Source organism: Camarhynchus parvulus, chromosome 1A, assembly GCF_901933205.1.
Source record: "Camarhynchus parvulus chromosome 1A, STF_HiC, whole genome shotgun sequence".
Taxonomy (NCBI): Eukaryota; Metazoa; Chordata; class Aves; order Passeriformes; family Thraupidae; genus Camarhynchus; species Camarhynchus parvulus.
This window is the reverse complement of record NC_044586.1, coordinates 44,977,753-44,991,880: the sequence shown is the minus strand read 5'-3', so window position 1 is coordinate 44,991,880 and position 14,128 is coordinate 44,977,753. Positions and strand designations below refer to the sequence as shown.

Below are 14,128 nucleotides of genomic sequence, written 5' to 3'. Positions count from 1 at the left end.
CTGCATGCAGGACACCAGACTCCATAAAAATGTCATTTTAGCAAAAGGCATCTGCTTAGCTGGCATCCTTATTTAGCTTATCACCCAGCTTTCACTCACTTATACCACAGGAAAGATCTCTCAAACCAAATTAATAAGACTCTACCTCTCACCAAGTAGAAAATGAATGAAATTGACATTGAATGAATGAATTGACAAATTGGGCATAAGGCCCAATCAATTGATGGTCTCAAACAATTCAAATTAAATTCCAATTTGGAATGTAATCCAAAATCTTCTAGAGAAAAGAGGCCTTATATAGGCTGAAGAAATTAATATACTCTGGCAAAAAGTTTCCTTTTCTCTCTTGAATGTCTGCAACTTGAGACAAGATGCATAGCACATAGGTAGTTTTAGAACAACTATCAACACATATTTATACTTTCTAAAAATGTCTGCAACAGTCAAAACATCTCTTCCCTATTTGAAACTTCAGGTTGCTTTTAAATTTTGAGTCAGAATAACAGTGTGAAAGGAACTTGATTCACTTTCTGCATGAAATGGGATTGAGCCCATGTGAAATTTCCTGTTATTAAAAAGCCCCTGCTGACTTAGATGCCTATGCTGTGGAAAATACTTGTTCTGTTAACTTTGATGCAGTCATTAATGTGTTTCTTGAACAGATACTCCTCGGGGTTCTATACTCAGATTCATTCACTGAACCCAGATATTCTCAGACTGTTGGATCTCCTCAGTTTAACCCTCAAATAGGGTCAGGACAAAGTGTCATAAAATGTACAGTTAAATAAAAATAGGCACAGTTCTTCAGTACTCAAACATCCGCTGTTTAGTGGCACCTTGGCTGAACTGCACTTCTCATTTTCTCAGAACTAGGGTCTTTTGGATTTTTTGTGATAAAGCACAAAATTCCCCTCAAAACTAAAAATTCTTGAAGTTGCAGAAGAATGGGAATAATACAAACACCATCCAAATAAAGTCAGACAATCTTATTGGCTTGAAAAAAAATAAAGCCTATAAAACTTGTTTCAACTACAAAGAGACAGCTTGCCAGCTTTGGTGAAGCTTTGTGTATTTACCAGTGAGACTCTTGGCCAGCAAGTACTGATGTAACAGTGTTTCTAAGGGAAATATTTTGTTCTTGTTTAGAACACATAACTTAGTGATACTGTGATACAAACATTGGTGAATGTTATTTGTGCAAATATTAGAAGGAGCAGACAGAGAAAGAGAAAGTAACTACAAATTACTAACATGAGGTTGTCTCCATTCTCTAAGCACTTTCTTTAGGCCAATTTGCAACACTCTTTTAAAAAAAAAAGCTCTTTAAAAAAAGTGCTTTCTCAGCCAAATGTAGATTCCAGGAATCAGTATTTGCTGTAGTTTTAAGCTATAATACATGCATGCTGCTACTACGCAATACTGAACTAAACGTACCACTTTAAGTAACAGTGAAAGGATGGAAACAAAATGAAATATATACCTCTAATACAAAATGTAATATTCAAAGCAAAATTATACATAAAAGAAAAATGTATACACCCCAATAAGGGTTAGTCACTCAACCATGAGTGGAAGTACAGAAACAGTGCTTACCATGAGCAGTCCTGCGCATTTCTGAACAACAGGACAAGAATAACTGATTCCATCTCTGAAGCATATTAAACTGTTGCCCATAGTCTCATCACAGTGATGTTATAAATGTGTATGAAATAAGTCTAGGTAAGTCTAGCCCTTCCAGGTAATAAATCAAATACATGGCATTTAGTCATAAAAAGACATCTGATAATAAATTACGCCACAATTTCTATGCCGTATGGCCACATTTTAGCTAAAAAGCAAATAGAGCCAGCATAGATTACTTCTAATGCCTTTTAGACACATTCAACCATTCCTTGGCAAGAAAGTGCTCCCCACATACAGCCCTTACCCAGGAGAAGTGGGTCTGAAGAAGGTGTTATGTTATCCTGGGTTAGCCAATGTAGTTGCCATTATTCAAGTATAGACAACAGTTTAGATTACTAAGGAAATCTAAAATACTTCAATACAAATGGAAAATAGCATTTCATCACAATCTCATTTAATAGAACACATTAACAAATTTAGTTGATAGTAGAGCAAATTGTTTCAAATTGGAAAGCCACCTAAATTCTTGCTCTTAAATTAACTAAAAGTGCATTTTTGTCTGTTATATTAGCCCCAGATTTTTTTCAATCTTCTGTTGCAAACTAAAACGCAACAATGCCAGAATCTCATGATACATCACTTTTATTACTTTACTAGAAATTAAGTAATGACATAAACTTAAAACATTCGCATTTCTTAACCTAGAACCCAAACATCAGAAAACACCCAAAATTTATTGATACTTCATAGTTAATATGAAAATGGCATTTGAAGTTCATTGTTTTAATGGTTACACGCAATATTTAAAAGATAAGAGAATGTTCTTTTAATAAGCTTGTATATATCATCTTAACCATAAAGAAAAAAAAATTTAAATAATTTTGTTTACCAGTGTGAAAGCAGGATGTTTTTGCAAATGTCAGTGACAACATTTCTGCCTCTTAAGTCTCAAATTATGTCACATGAGAAGGAATGTATCTGTCTTAATATTTAATAGGAAAGTTAAAAGTCTAAATTTGTGCCAGTCACCTTAGGTTGCTTTTATTGCAAGTGACAAGAAACAGGCATCTCTAAAGAAGGAATTGTCTTATCTAAAGACAGAAATAGAAAGAGGCTATGGGAATCCTCCCCTGGAAGTCTCCATCTCTCTTCACTGACTAAAGAAGCCTATGGTGACCAGCTCAGATTTATACCACCTATAGGTTTAGATGGCTAGCACCATGGGAAATTAATCCCATTCTTGACATCCTTCTCAAATAGCATTTGGGAAAAGTAAGCATAAAAATACAGAAAACCAGAATTACCATCAAGTGCAAGAATCAAAATACACTGTCCCAGAAAAATTAAAAAAAAACAAGTCCCTTTTGTGAAAATAGCAGGGGATCTGTAAATTTGAAATGTCATACAGCGTTTGATCTCCAAGCCAGGACAGACTCAGTCATTTCTAGAAGATTAAGAATATACAAGCACTATTTTGAGAATATGCTGACAAAGTAATATGCCTCTTCTGTGTATGAGTAAGCAGCAATTTTCAAAAGCTTATAATTCAGTGCAATAAGGACAGACATTCAGAAGCATGGCAAAAGACACATCTTATAACCCATTAAAGCTTCCCTTTCAAATTCCAAGTCCTTGCTCAAAAGCAAAGAAAAGGTCATAGACCTTTTTTTTGACTGGTTTTTTTTTCCCATTTTCAGGAATGAGACACCCATCTCACAGAAACTTTTGCAAAGACACTCAGGCTACAGCAAAACTGTGGGCAGAACAAGTCTGCCAAATTAATCAAAGTTAAAATTCAAGAAAGCTGAAATTTGAAGAGGAGAGTTCCTTGCTCCTAAGTATTTCAAAACATAAGGAAGCCCCTCAATCACACATTCATGGAAGATAGAAGGGTACCTGTGAAGCCTCCCTGTACATTTGCCCAGCTGTTAAAGATTACACTGGCATTCTCTTTAAGTATGGACTGTCCCAGAATGGCCATTTGCAAGTAACTGAAAACAGAGCTTATAATGAAATTCTTAGGTCACTTTATAGGTCTCATTGATCTCTAAAAAACTTCAGGAAGACAGCTATTTCTATTGTGGATTAATGCAGCTCACCTGCAAGAGTTTGCTCCTAGTTATGTTTTCCTTTTTTTTTTTTTTCCCAAGCAAAAAATGATACTAAAAATGTATTATTCTTGCCATGGATCAAGTGAAAAAGATGCTATTCTTAAACATCTAAAATCCTCATCATGTGACTGCTCACAACACGTGAAACCTGGCGCTAATTCAAAGCTAAAAGATAATTTCACAGGCTTCAATGTGATTTTCATAGTTACAGCCACAAATCTTTAAATATAATTTAACACATTTTAGAAAGCTTGCAAATTCTGCCATGTCTCATTTTTTGCCAAAACTTAAGTAAAATACTAAACTGAATAACTAAATATTTCAAAATAGAAAAAAATTAAAAAATATTGTCATAAAATAGCAGAATATTTCTGATTTTGCTTACCTATAAATACCCCCAAAATCATAGAATAGCTGAGATTAGATGAGACCTCAGAAGTTCATTGAATCTAAACCCCTGATCAAGCAGGATCAGATGCAGCAGGCTGATTGTCCTTTTGGGTTTTGAGTATCTCCATGGATGTGGAATCTACAACCTCTTCGGGCAAGCCTCTCCAGTGTTTGACCATCCTCAAGATAAGGAAGTTTTTTAGACTATTTTTCAATGGAAACATTTAAGAATCTGTATGCAGTTTGTACCCACTGCCTGTCATCCTGTCACCAGGTGTCAATGAGAGAAGTCTAGCTCTGTCTTCTTTACACCCTCCCATCTGGTATTTACTGTGAGAATGAAATGTTACTTAGCATTTCACTGTTCAGGAGACAAGGATCTTGAGCCTAAATTAGTCCAACCACTAACCATTGGATATCACCCAACCCACATGTCATGTTTGGTGCTACACAAAATCAGGCTACCGTCTTCAGAATTCAGAAATTATGTATGCATGTATGAATTATACAGCATCATGCCTGCACTATAAATCATGACATGACACTTGCTTACTTGCTAGCCACTTATGACCATTTGCTGGTTTTGGAAACCAGAATTTTAATTTACAAAGGACACAAAAGACAGCACTATCACAGTATGAAATGCACAACAAAACAGTAGTTCCCCATTAGATAGTAAGTAAGGGTGCCTCACATACTTTTTTAACTCTTATAAATGGCAAAGCACTAAAAATATCTGTAAGGTCTAAGACTATTGCTCACCAAGGAATTTAAGCAGCAGAAACTAGCACAGCTGCTATCATGCGCTCCTGCACACTTTTGGCTGCTAATTCCCACTCTTACCACCCTTTGTACCAGTGACAGCCCCTGGACAGCCATACGGGAGAAGGCTGGGATAAACCCAACTAAAAACAAAACCAAACAAATAATTGGCTATTTTCAGTCTGATCCATTCTCCAAATTTACAAACAGCTACACATGCTGAGTGAGGGAGAATGACAATGTGGGGAGGAGAAAAGAAGCTGGCACTGCATCCTACAGAGACGTGCCAGGTTAAAGTATTCATTGAACATTTGGGCTAAAGCTAAGCAGTGAACACAAGGTACTCAGCAAGTAATACTGCATTCCTTAGGCACTGCTTTCAGGATGAGATGGATTGGCCTCTGGAGATGCCTGCCCCTCTCCTGAGGGTAAGCAGAATCTAGAATGACTGAGATACAGCTACTTAGTTTCTACGTATTTTAATTGACCAAAATCTAGATGAGTAGAAAATGGTAGAAAATTAGGTTTTTGATCCTTACAGCACTTCAACCCCATTAACAATTGCCATTTGGAAAAAAAAATTGTAGTATAGCTTACCATCACACTGACATCAAAAGGGTATGTATTTTCTGCATGGTCCACAATTTTTTTTCCTAAACCATATTTTACATCTATAAGCAATATGTTTCAGTGATGGGGTACTGAATTCCTCCCACAGGGCGTATAAATCCACAGTAAAAACACAGCCACAGCTCAGTTATAAATCACTTACATTTCTTCAGAGTCACTTTGTCACTTTGCTGTGCTCTGGGAAGGTCTTTTCCTTGTTGCTCAAGTGGTCCTCCTTCTAAAAGTCTCAGTCACGTCTATGGCAGATGAGGACAAAAGGTCCTTAACTTTCACTTGAAGTTATCTAAGGGTAAAAAGAGAAAGGAACACAGTAAGTGCAAGCATCCATATTGTGTTTTATTGCAAGGTATTACAACCATCTCTTTAAAACACACTTCAGTGTCATCCTTACGCACATGTATTGCACACCTAGGAAAAAATCCCACACATTTCACATCTTTCTTTCTTTGTATGAGACATGGGAAGTAGTCACCACTCCTAGAGCAGTCACCTGCTTCACTTCTGAGATTCATAACAAGACTGTATTTCTTTGAAAAAGCAAGTGTAAAAGGTAAAAGATCACATTATTGATTATTTATTTTGTACCACAATGACACTGTGAATACTTTTGGCTGGGATCAAGCAGGAAATCACAATTTCTTGAGCATAGGTTCATTATAAACCATCCTGCCTAGCCAGTATTGATAAACATTCTAATCTGAATCTTCTGTTAAACAAAACAGTTCTCTATTGCACTACATTTTACTGCTCAGAAAGGGAGACCTGGGGCTAATGATAGACAGGTCTCATTGAAATTTCTTCATTAAAACGTAAAACTCACCACTCCATCAGAGTCAAATCTATAAATTAAATGCTAAAAATTATTTAGAAAACCATAAAAGACAAAGTGTAACAAGCCATTTGCCACTGTATTAACACCTATCTTGAAAAGTGCGCTCCCCTCTTGTCCAGCACAGAACACAAAAAAACAGGACTAATTAGCACAGAATTAGCACAGGAGAAAAGATACAAGATCAAAGGCTTAAAACAGTTTCCATATATGAAGATGAATTCAGTACACTACCAATATCCAGACTGGAAAAAAGCTGACTTAAGGAAGGGCATGATAGAAAACAACAGAAGTCTGAAGATGGAAAGACTGCACAGACATTGTATGTTCCCTATCCTTTGAACTCAAGAACTACCTCATAAAAGTTAGGTTCAGAAGAAAAATGGGAGTTTCTGCTCCACAAATTGTGTGACAGAACTGTGAACTTCTTCCCAAGGATGCTGTTTATGCAAGGAGGTTTCCTAAGTCAAGAGGAAGGTGGAGGTGTCCTCGGAAGACAGCCATCACTGGAGACAGATGACAGTCTAAGAGAACCACTGGTCTGAACCAGGATGACCATTCCTATCTCCTTGTGTATTAACTATGTTAGTGCTAATTCAACAAATTCTATATCCATTTTATCTATTCACCGCTCACAGTATTGAGAATTACTGCATTGGGGACACAGGAGTCTAGTCTTAGATGCATTTGAAGTACAGGCTAGATCCTTTTGAACACCAAAGTGAAATCCCATGGTTCTCTGTACTTTACTATATGCTTAATAAATTTGATTTATTTTTCCAAAACACCATCACCACTGAAAAAAAAAATCAAATCAAATGAGGTAGCAAAGTCTTACTGTAAAGCAGCAGTAGCCTTCCTCTCCCCAGTCCACAGTCCCAAAGCAGCCAGGGCAGAGGGCTACAAAGCAAAGTTCTGCTTCTCGAGTTGTTCACTGGTCTCATGGGTTTGAGTCTAACTTCATCCATATGTTCCCATTCAGTTCAACACTTATATAAATGCAGGTCAGCATCTCCATTTCCCAAGTTTCATCTCAAAGTAAACCTTAAAAATCATATACTCTGTATTCCAATATCTTTTGCTTTAATCTCTAGGATACAGCAGTGTTTCTGATTTATTTTGGGTAAGTGCAGATCAATTAAAATTCCTTCAGGGAAGCCTTCTGAACCAGCAGAAAGTGAATGACTGTCATCAGGAACAAACACTTTTTGCTGTCATGGACCCGCATGTCACACTTTTTAGCAAAAACTATGTTAATTAATTCTATCCTTACCTACCAGGTGTACCAAAGGAATATAACCAGTCCTTTCTGCTGTCTTACTAGATACAGATCTTTGTGTCTGTGAACCAAGTATCCCTATATGTAGAGCTGTGCATTGGCACATTATATGAAGAAGCAGCCTGTACTAGCACAAAAAAAAAAACATAGCAGGACAGAAATAACTTTGTTCAGACATCAGTATGCAACCAAAATCCCTTGTGCAAGATGCATGAATTAATACCCTCAAATATCACCCAAAACCCAGACATTTTCCAATATATCTACATACATACCTGTTCATTAACACTCTTTTTAGACCCTACAGTGAGGAATGTGTATAACTCACACTTTTTTGGTCAGTTTGAAATACTGGATCAAAGTATGTTTACTGTTCACTCTATTCCCCTCTCTGAAAAAGAAGAGTCTGCTACAATGTTTGCTGTTCTATTTGCTTCTGCAGCTTAAATGGCTTCACTGAGGATGAAAGGAAATTCACCATACAGCTAAATTCACCATACACCATGCTAATGATCAAATACTCATGCACCACTGTCCTATAGCAACATTTTAGGCTACCTCTCCTTTCTATTATTTGTCCAGCTTTTCTGTTTAGCATGTGAGGGGTAGGAATACAACCAGACAGCTCAAAAGGTATTCAGGGTCTGTTTGATATCCTTCACATCACTTAGATACTAACTATAAATCAGAGCAAGCTGTACCAAACAAGAACCAAATGTTCTAGCATTGATATATAAGCAAAGACAAGCTTCTTGAAAAATGACAAAATTTAGAGACATGGGTTCCAGCTATACTATAGAAGGTAAAATACTATTGCAGGATAAACCTACTGAAAACAATTTGATAGTAGCAATAACAATTCAGAATTATCATCGCCACTACTTAAACACCAAGAAAAAAACCACACGAGAACAGGTGGCTACCTACTGGCTGTCAAATAAAAGCATTGATTTTTACTCTTTCCACATGCAGCTTCCAGCTACCATCAACAAGTTTACAAAATCTTCCCACGAATATCATCTTGAGTCTCTCAAACAAGTGCACATAAAGGGGAAAAAGTTGATATGCAATTATATATATCAAGCATTGGAAATCAACAGCAACCCCAAAAAACTGTGTCAACTACAAATGCTTTCTTTTCAACCACTTGTTATGTAATCTCACTTGAAGGTTAAATAAGCATTCATGCCTGCTTGAAAAATTTATTCCTTATATTGCTTAATTCAATTATACCTGGTAGAAATCCACTTATATAAAAGATACATGAAGAAGTTTTTACATGAAGAATTTCTTAGTTTATGGGGTTTTTTTATTTCTGAAACAGCACAGTGATACAAGTAACCTGCAATTTTAAAGACTCAAATATAATTCAGAGTACACATATATTAGTTTAGGATATTAAAAGCCACACTTGTTTGCAGGCTCACACCATTCCCATAAATTACCTAAGACACAAAGTAAAAGCTACATATCATAACGTGATCTTATTACCCTAACAGTTACAGGATTTTTTTGGCTATTCATGAATATACAGCTGCATTACAAAGCCATCCCAAATAAGCACTGATAAAATACTTTATCTCTTGACTATCACATATTTTTAGAGTTGCTAACAAAAAATGCATTAGAGAAAAAAATTTGAGGACTAAACAAGGAATTTTCTTAATTCTTTCAGGATTAATATGATACAACATTTCATTTCTGTAGATAAGCATCCTGTTAATTTTACTTTCAATACCTATAGCCTATTTAGTGTAAACACTAAGTAAAAAAAACTAAGTAAAAAAAGAGTAGGATGTGGCCTGATATCATAGTATATAAAATCAAGGACTGGATTGAAGTTTTGATTTTGTTTTGCTTTAAGACTGAACAATATTTACTCTCATTTCTAACTGTATAGACTGCCTAATGCAGTATTACAATCCTGTGTCTTTAGAATGTGTTTATATAAAAGCCTTTACTCAGACATCTTATCTCAAAAAACATGAACTCACAAAGATAATTACTGTTTTGCTAATAAATGCCAAAAATATTTTCAAGAAAGATGTATTAAAACAGTGACAAAAGATATAAATATATCTGTACTGAAGTCCCTTCCAGCTGATCTGTGGTATCACTGTCCTAATCTGGAAACAAGACAAGGAGTAAACAAGAGATCAACCATGATGTAAATAATTAAAGCAATAAAGGTGTTATTTAATAATTAAAGTAATAAACTTAAATAATTAAAGTAATAAAGGTACAAACTTCTCTAAATATTGTGCTATTAAACTGAATGAAGCTGTTTGTCTGCAATTTAAGAAACCTTATTATGCTATGATCAAAAAGACCCCAGTGCTTCAAAAAACATTGAGTTAGCAATACTTCCCTTCTCCTACATAACAAAAAAAAGAAAGGTAGGACAAATTATGTATCTATAGTAAAAGGGTCTTTCTACTATAATTCAGTGCCATGAAGATAATCAAAAATCTTCCTTGTGTTTTTATATAGTTCTCCAGCAGGACCCAAAAAGATGTGCTAAAATTTGTAGTATTTTAAAATCTATTCCTCTCATCAGTTGTATACCAAATTCTTCAAATCTTCTGGATTTTGCTTATCATTAAGATTCAGAGAAATATTACTCATTTCTCTTGCAGATTTAGTCAATACTTATTTAGAATATATCGACCAGAAATACAACCTTAAACTGAATTGCAAGAGGACAGAATGACACGAAAGCAAAAGAAAGACTTATGTCTAAATAATTCCTTGCATGGCTACCTGTCTGCCATCCCAAAGGAAATTATATATATGAGATGGATGACAGAAGACATAAGCTGACTACCTCTACCAGGCAATCCACCAACCAAGATATAAGGCTGGATTTGGGACAAACACATGTAATTCTTGGTAAATTGCTGTTAAACTAAAATCCAAGTTTGGCAAGGTTCAATAGATAGTGGTAAATTTGTATAGTACTTCTTGTGGCAAATATGTCTGGGAATATTTTACTCCAGTCATCACCAGTGGGAAAAGTGCCACCTCCTTTCCCCCATATTCCTTCCAGCTCTATCTGCCCTTCTCCTTCTAACAGTAGGCTGTCATTCAGCGCAGGGACATGCAGCAGGAGCTGAGGAAATGAATGTTGAGCAGTTCAGTGTGATTCCAGACAAGGAGCGTCACACATAATTCAGCCCATCAGGGTTATGTAATCAATACCAACAGCAATGTTGTGGTAGCAGGCATTCAAGTCTGGCTTTTAATCCACCTCATTGCTAACTAGTCTGGATCCCTTTCACTTGAGAGAAGGCTACTCCTTAATGTCCAGTACTACTATGGTGCTGCAGCATTCCTGTAATACTGGGAGGGGTGTAAAAGGTTTCTGCAGAGAGAAAGATGTGAGAAATTCCATAAAACTCCATTTGACTTTTTTCCCCTCTATTTCTCCTTTTTCCTTTATTTTCTCTCCCACTGTCCCTTTTGCTAAAAACACTGTCCCCCTGTGCAGCTCTGTGAAGAACAACATGTGCTTGGAGCCAGCAGGGGCAGGAGGACAAGAGGAGCAGTCAGTGACAGCCAGGATCCCTCCTTGTCACCTCAGGCGACGCTGGAACGCGATGGGCTTAGGCAGGATGGAGCCAGAGCCAGCGATGCTCAAGTCAGAGGTACAAGGACATGAGGTTTTAAAAACAGATCATGGGTGATGAAGCTCGGGACACTGTGGCAGGCCAGACAACAGGAGCATATGTTTATTTGAGGGGATGATTTACATTGTCATGCAGAAAAAGGTAGGGTTTAACTAAAAATGTGAACATGTCTGTCTTGTGCTTGATCTCACAGACCTATTTGCTTCTGAGTCCTATAAATAGGATGACATCCTTGGGATATCTTTAAATTCAAAATTTTGCTTCTGAACTTTGGCAGATTGGGATGTAAATAAATGTTCATTTACACTAGAGTTTTCTAGGAGAGTTAAGATATATTTTATTGTCATCATTTTATTGACTGGTATGTATTTCTCTCACAAAGCAGTGCAAATCACTTTTTTGAATAACTGCTCTTTCTACTGCGTACCTCATTTCACACATACAGAGAGTACAGCGGTCTGGAGGTAAAATTTCCAGAAAATGCAGCAACACAATGACTTAAACCACTCTAATCAGAAGCCAAAGCAGCCCTAACTTCCCTAACCTTCTTCAGCTCCACTTGCACACTCTCACTCCTCCCTTGCGCTGACTTCAAAACAGTCCTGCAAAACAAGTGAACAACTTTTGACCAAAACATGGTCATCCTTGCTAGGGCAAGAGAGGAGTGAGTAGAGCTAACATAGATAAGGTGAATGAGATCACACAACTGTGATGTGGCACAGCTGGCTCCGCTGTGGAAGCTCAGCCTGTGTGTCTCGGAGTGTAGACTGATGAATGTTTCTTCCAGTGGCAGAGGCAGGACCAGTACCACCTCACCCTTCCCAGCACTTGCCACTGAGCTGTGCCAGGGAAAGCATGCCTGGAGCTATATGATCAGCCATACTGAGAAACTAATCTAGATTAAAAGTAAACTGGCTAAATAAAGCTGCTTTCAAACTCACGGAGTCCACCAGACCCAAAAAACACTGTATGAACATTTTTAGAGGGATAACAATGAGGAGGAGGAACCAAAAGATGCTTAAGCCAATCCTACAACTAAAAAAGCATTTACCACCCCATGATCTGATTAGCCTATGGAGTTCACAGTCAAAAGCTATCAGATATCACTGTAGCCTAGCAAGCACCCTCATCCCCAGATGCCTTCCCCTCCACTCCTCTCAAGCCCACAAAGACACACTAAAAAGAAGTGCAAAGACCCACACTGCAAATGAGATGGAAGTGCAGTCCTCGGGGCACAGGTGTAGGCTCTGTTACAAGGACAGGCTGCAGAAGGGCAGCAGGGACTATGGCATTAACACTTAGCAGCTGCTGGGTCTAATTTACATGTCTTAGAGAACTGGGGCCCATTATTAGAGTGGATGTACACCGGCCTGGCATGCTTTGGTTTATTATCATTACGTCTGTATGTAGGTATGGACACGCTTACGTTCAATAGCCTAAACAGGCCATCGTTAGTATTTATATCACAAACTAAAACCTAAATCCAATTTAGTTTTTTGGCCTCAAGATTGAACAACTTTTTTAAATTTACAAAAGGAAACCCTAAATTTTATTTTATATCCCTTTTCATTTTAACGATATTTGATTCTTACAATGCATTTATCACATTTTTCTAAATGACATGGCTGCACTGCATCTAATACAAACTACCTAACTTCCATATACATCATCTACATCATTTAGAGCACACACAAAACAATTGTAGCCCATCATTCTACTAAAATATTTTCTACTTTTTAATAGTTTTGTTTAATAAATGCAGGAAGGTATTTATTAAATTAAACCTTAATATAAGCCACCAGTTTGTAAACAGAGCAGCAAAGTATGGTATGAAGGAACTCACAGTTCAAGAAATTCTGGGGTTTATATTTAATAATTTTACATTTGCTTATATATTAATTTTCCACACAATTTAAAACTAATAATTAAAACAAAACCTTAGAGAAAATGGGGGGAAATACCTTATCTGCATTTCTCTTCCAATTCCATTTGGACAACAGTATTTTCTAAATGCAGCCTATTCACTGCTGGATATGTAATTACCTTCAGTTCATAGTCTAGACATTAATTCTTTCGTAGTATTTAAGACTCCTTGTAACATGCTTGCTGCTTTAAGTAAGCAAGGCTAAATCTTGACCAGATAAATTAGCGAAGAATGCAATAAAAGCTGCAATAAAAGAACTTTATCCTCCAAACCTTCAAGTTGCTGCTAAATGAGATTTCTTTGAAATGCAGATCAGTTGAACTAGATTAGTGAATTTCAGCTCCTGTCAACATCATAACAAAATACAAATACAATTGTTCACTGGCCTTATCTCCATGCTTCCATCTGCTGCCTTGTTATTTACTTTCCTTGATTTACTATGCAGATCTAAATAAGACACATCAAGGAGGGCTTACAACACAATGGCTTCTTAAGCTTTACATCAAGGTATTTGAAACTGAAGCCCTGAAAGGGCTGCCATCAAAGACATATCTCTAATGAACTTCCATATCAGAGAGGTTTGGTATTTAATACTGCTGTGAAAAGAAAAAGCTACAAATCAGAATGGCCTATGAAGGAAAATGTCTGCAAATCTTGATGAGATTAGCACCTACCAGAATTAATATCCCAATAAAAATGATATCTGGTTCACTAAAGAGTTAAAATTCCAACCTTTGCAAAAATAATGCCTAGTGTCAGAATGGGAAAACTCAGCTGACAAGGTTGAAAGGTCAGGGGGGTATTCTTTTTTCTCCACAAAATGTTCAAAAAGCATTTTTGCTGGTGGCGTGATTAAAATACCGTTGACAAACTAGCCATGGAATGAAGTAATTAACAGGCAACAGCACTACGGTGGTACTTTCTGCAACAGTGGAATGTTACAGTATCTTTAAA

The 14,128-nt window shown here is 36.7% G+C and overlaps 1 protein-coding gene across 9 annotated transcripts in view; it reads right to left on the bottom strand.

Moving 5' to 3' along the window:
- Positions 1-14,128, bottom strand: part of FOXP2 (forkhead box P2) — a 404,388-nt gene that overhangs the window by 336,732 nt on the left and 53,528 nt on the right. For 8 of the 9 annotated variants that reach the window (XM_030960104.1, XM_030960089.1, XM_030960092.1 and 5 more), the window contains one exon: positions 5,659-5,799. The exons of the other annotated variant lie outside the window; for it this stretch is intronic. The gene's annotated coding sequence lies outside the window, so the exon portion shown is untranslated. The remainder of the gene's footprint in view (positions 1-5,658; positions 5,800-14,128) is intronic. 9 annotated transcript variants of the gene reach the window in all.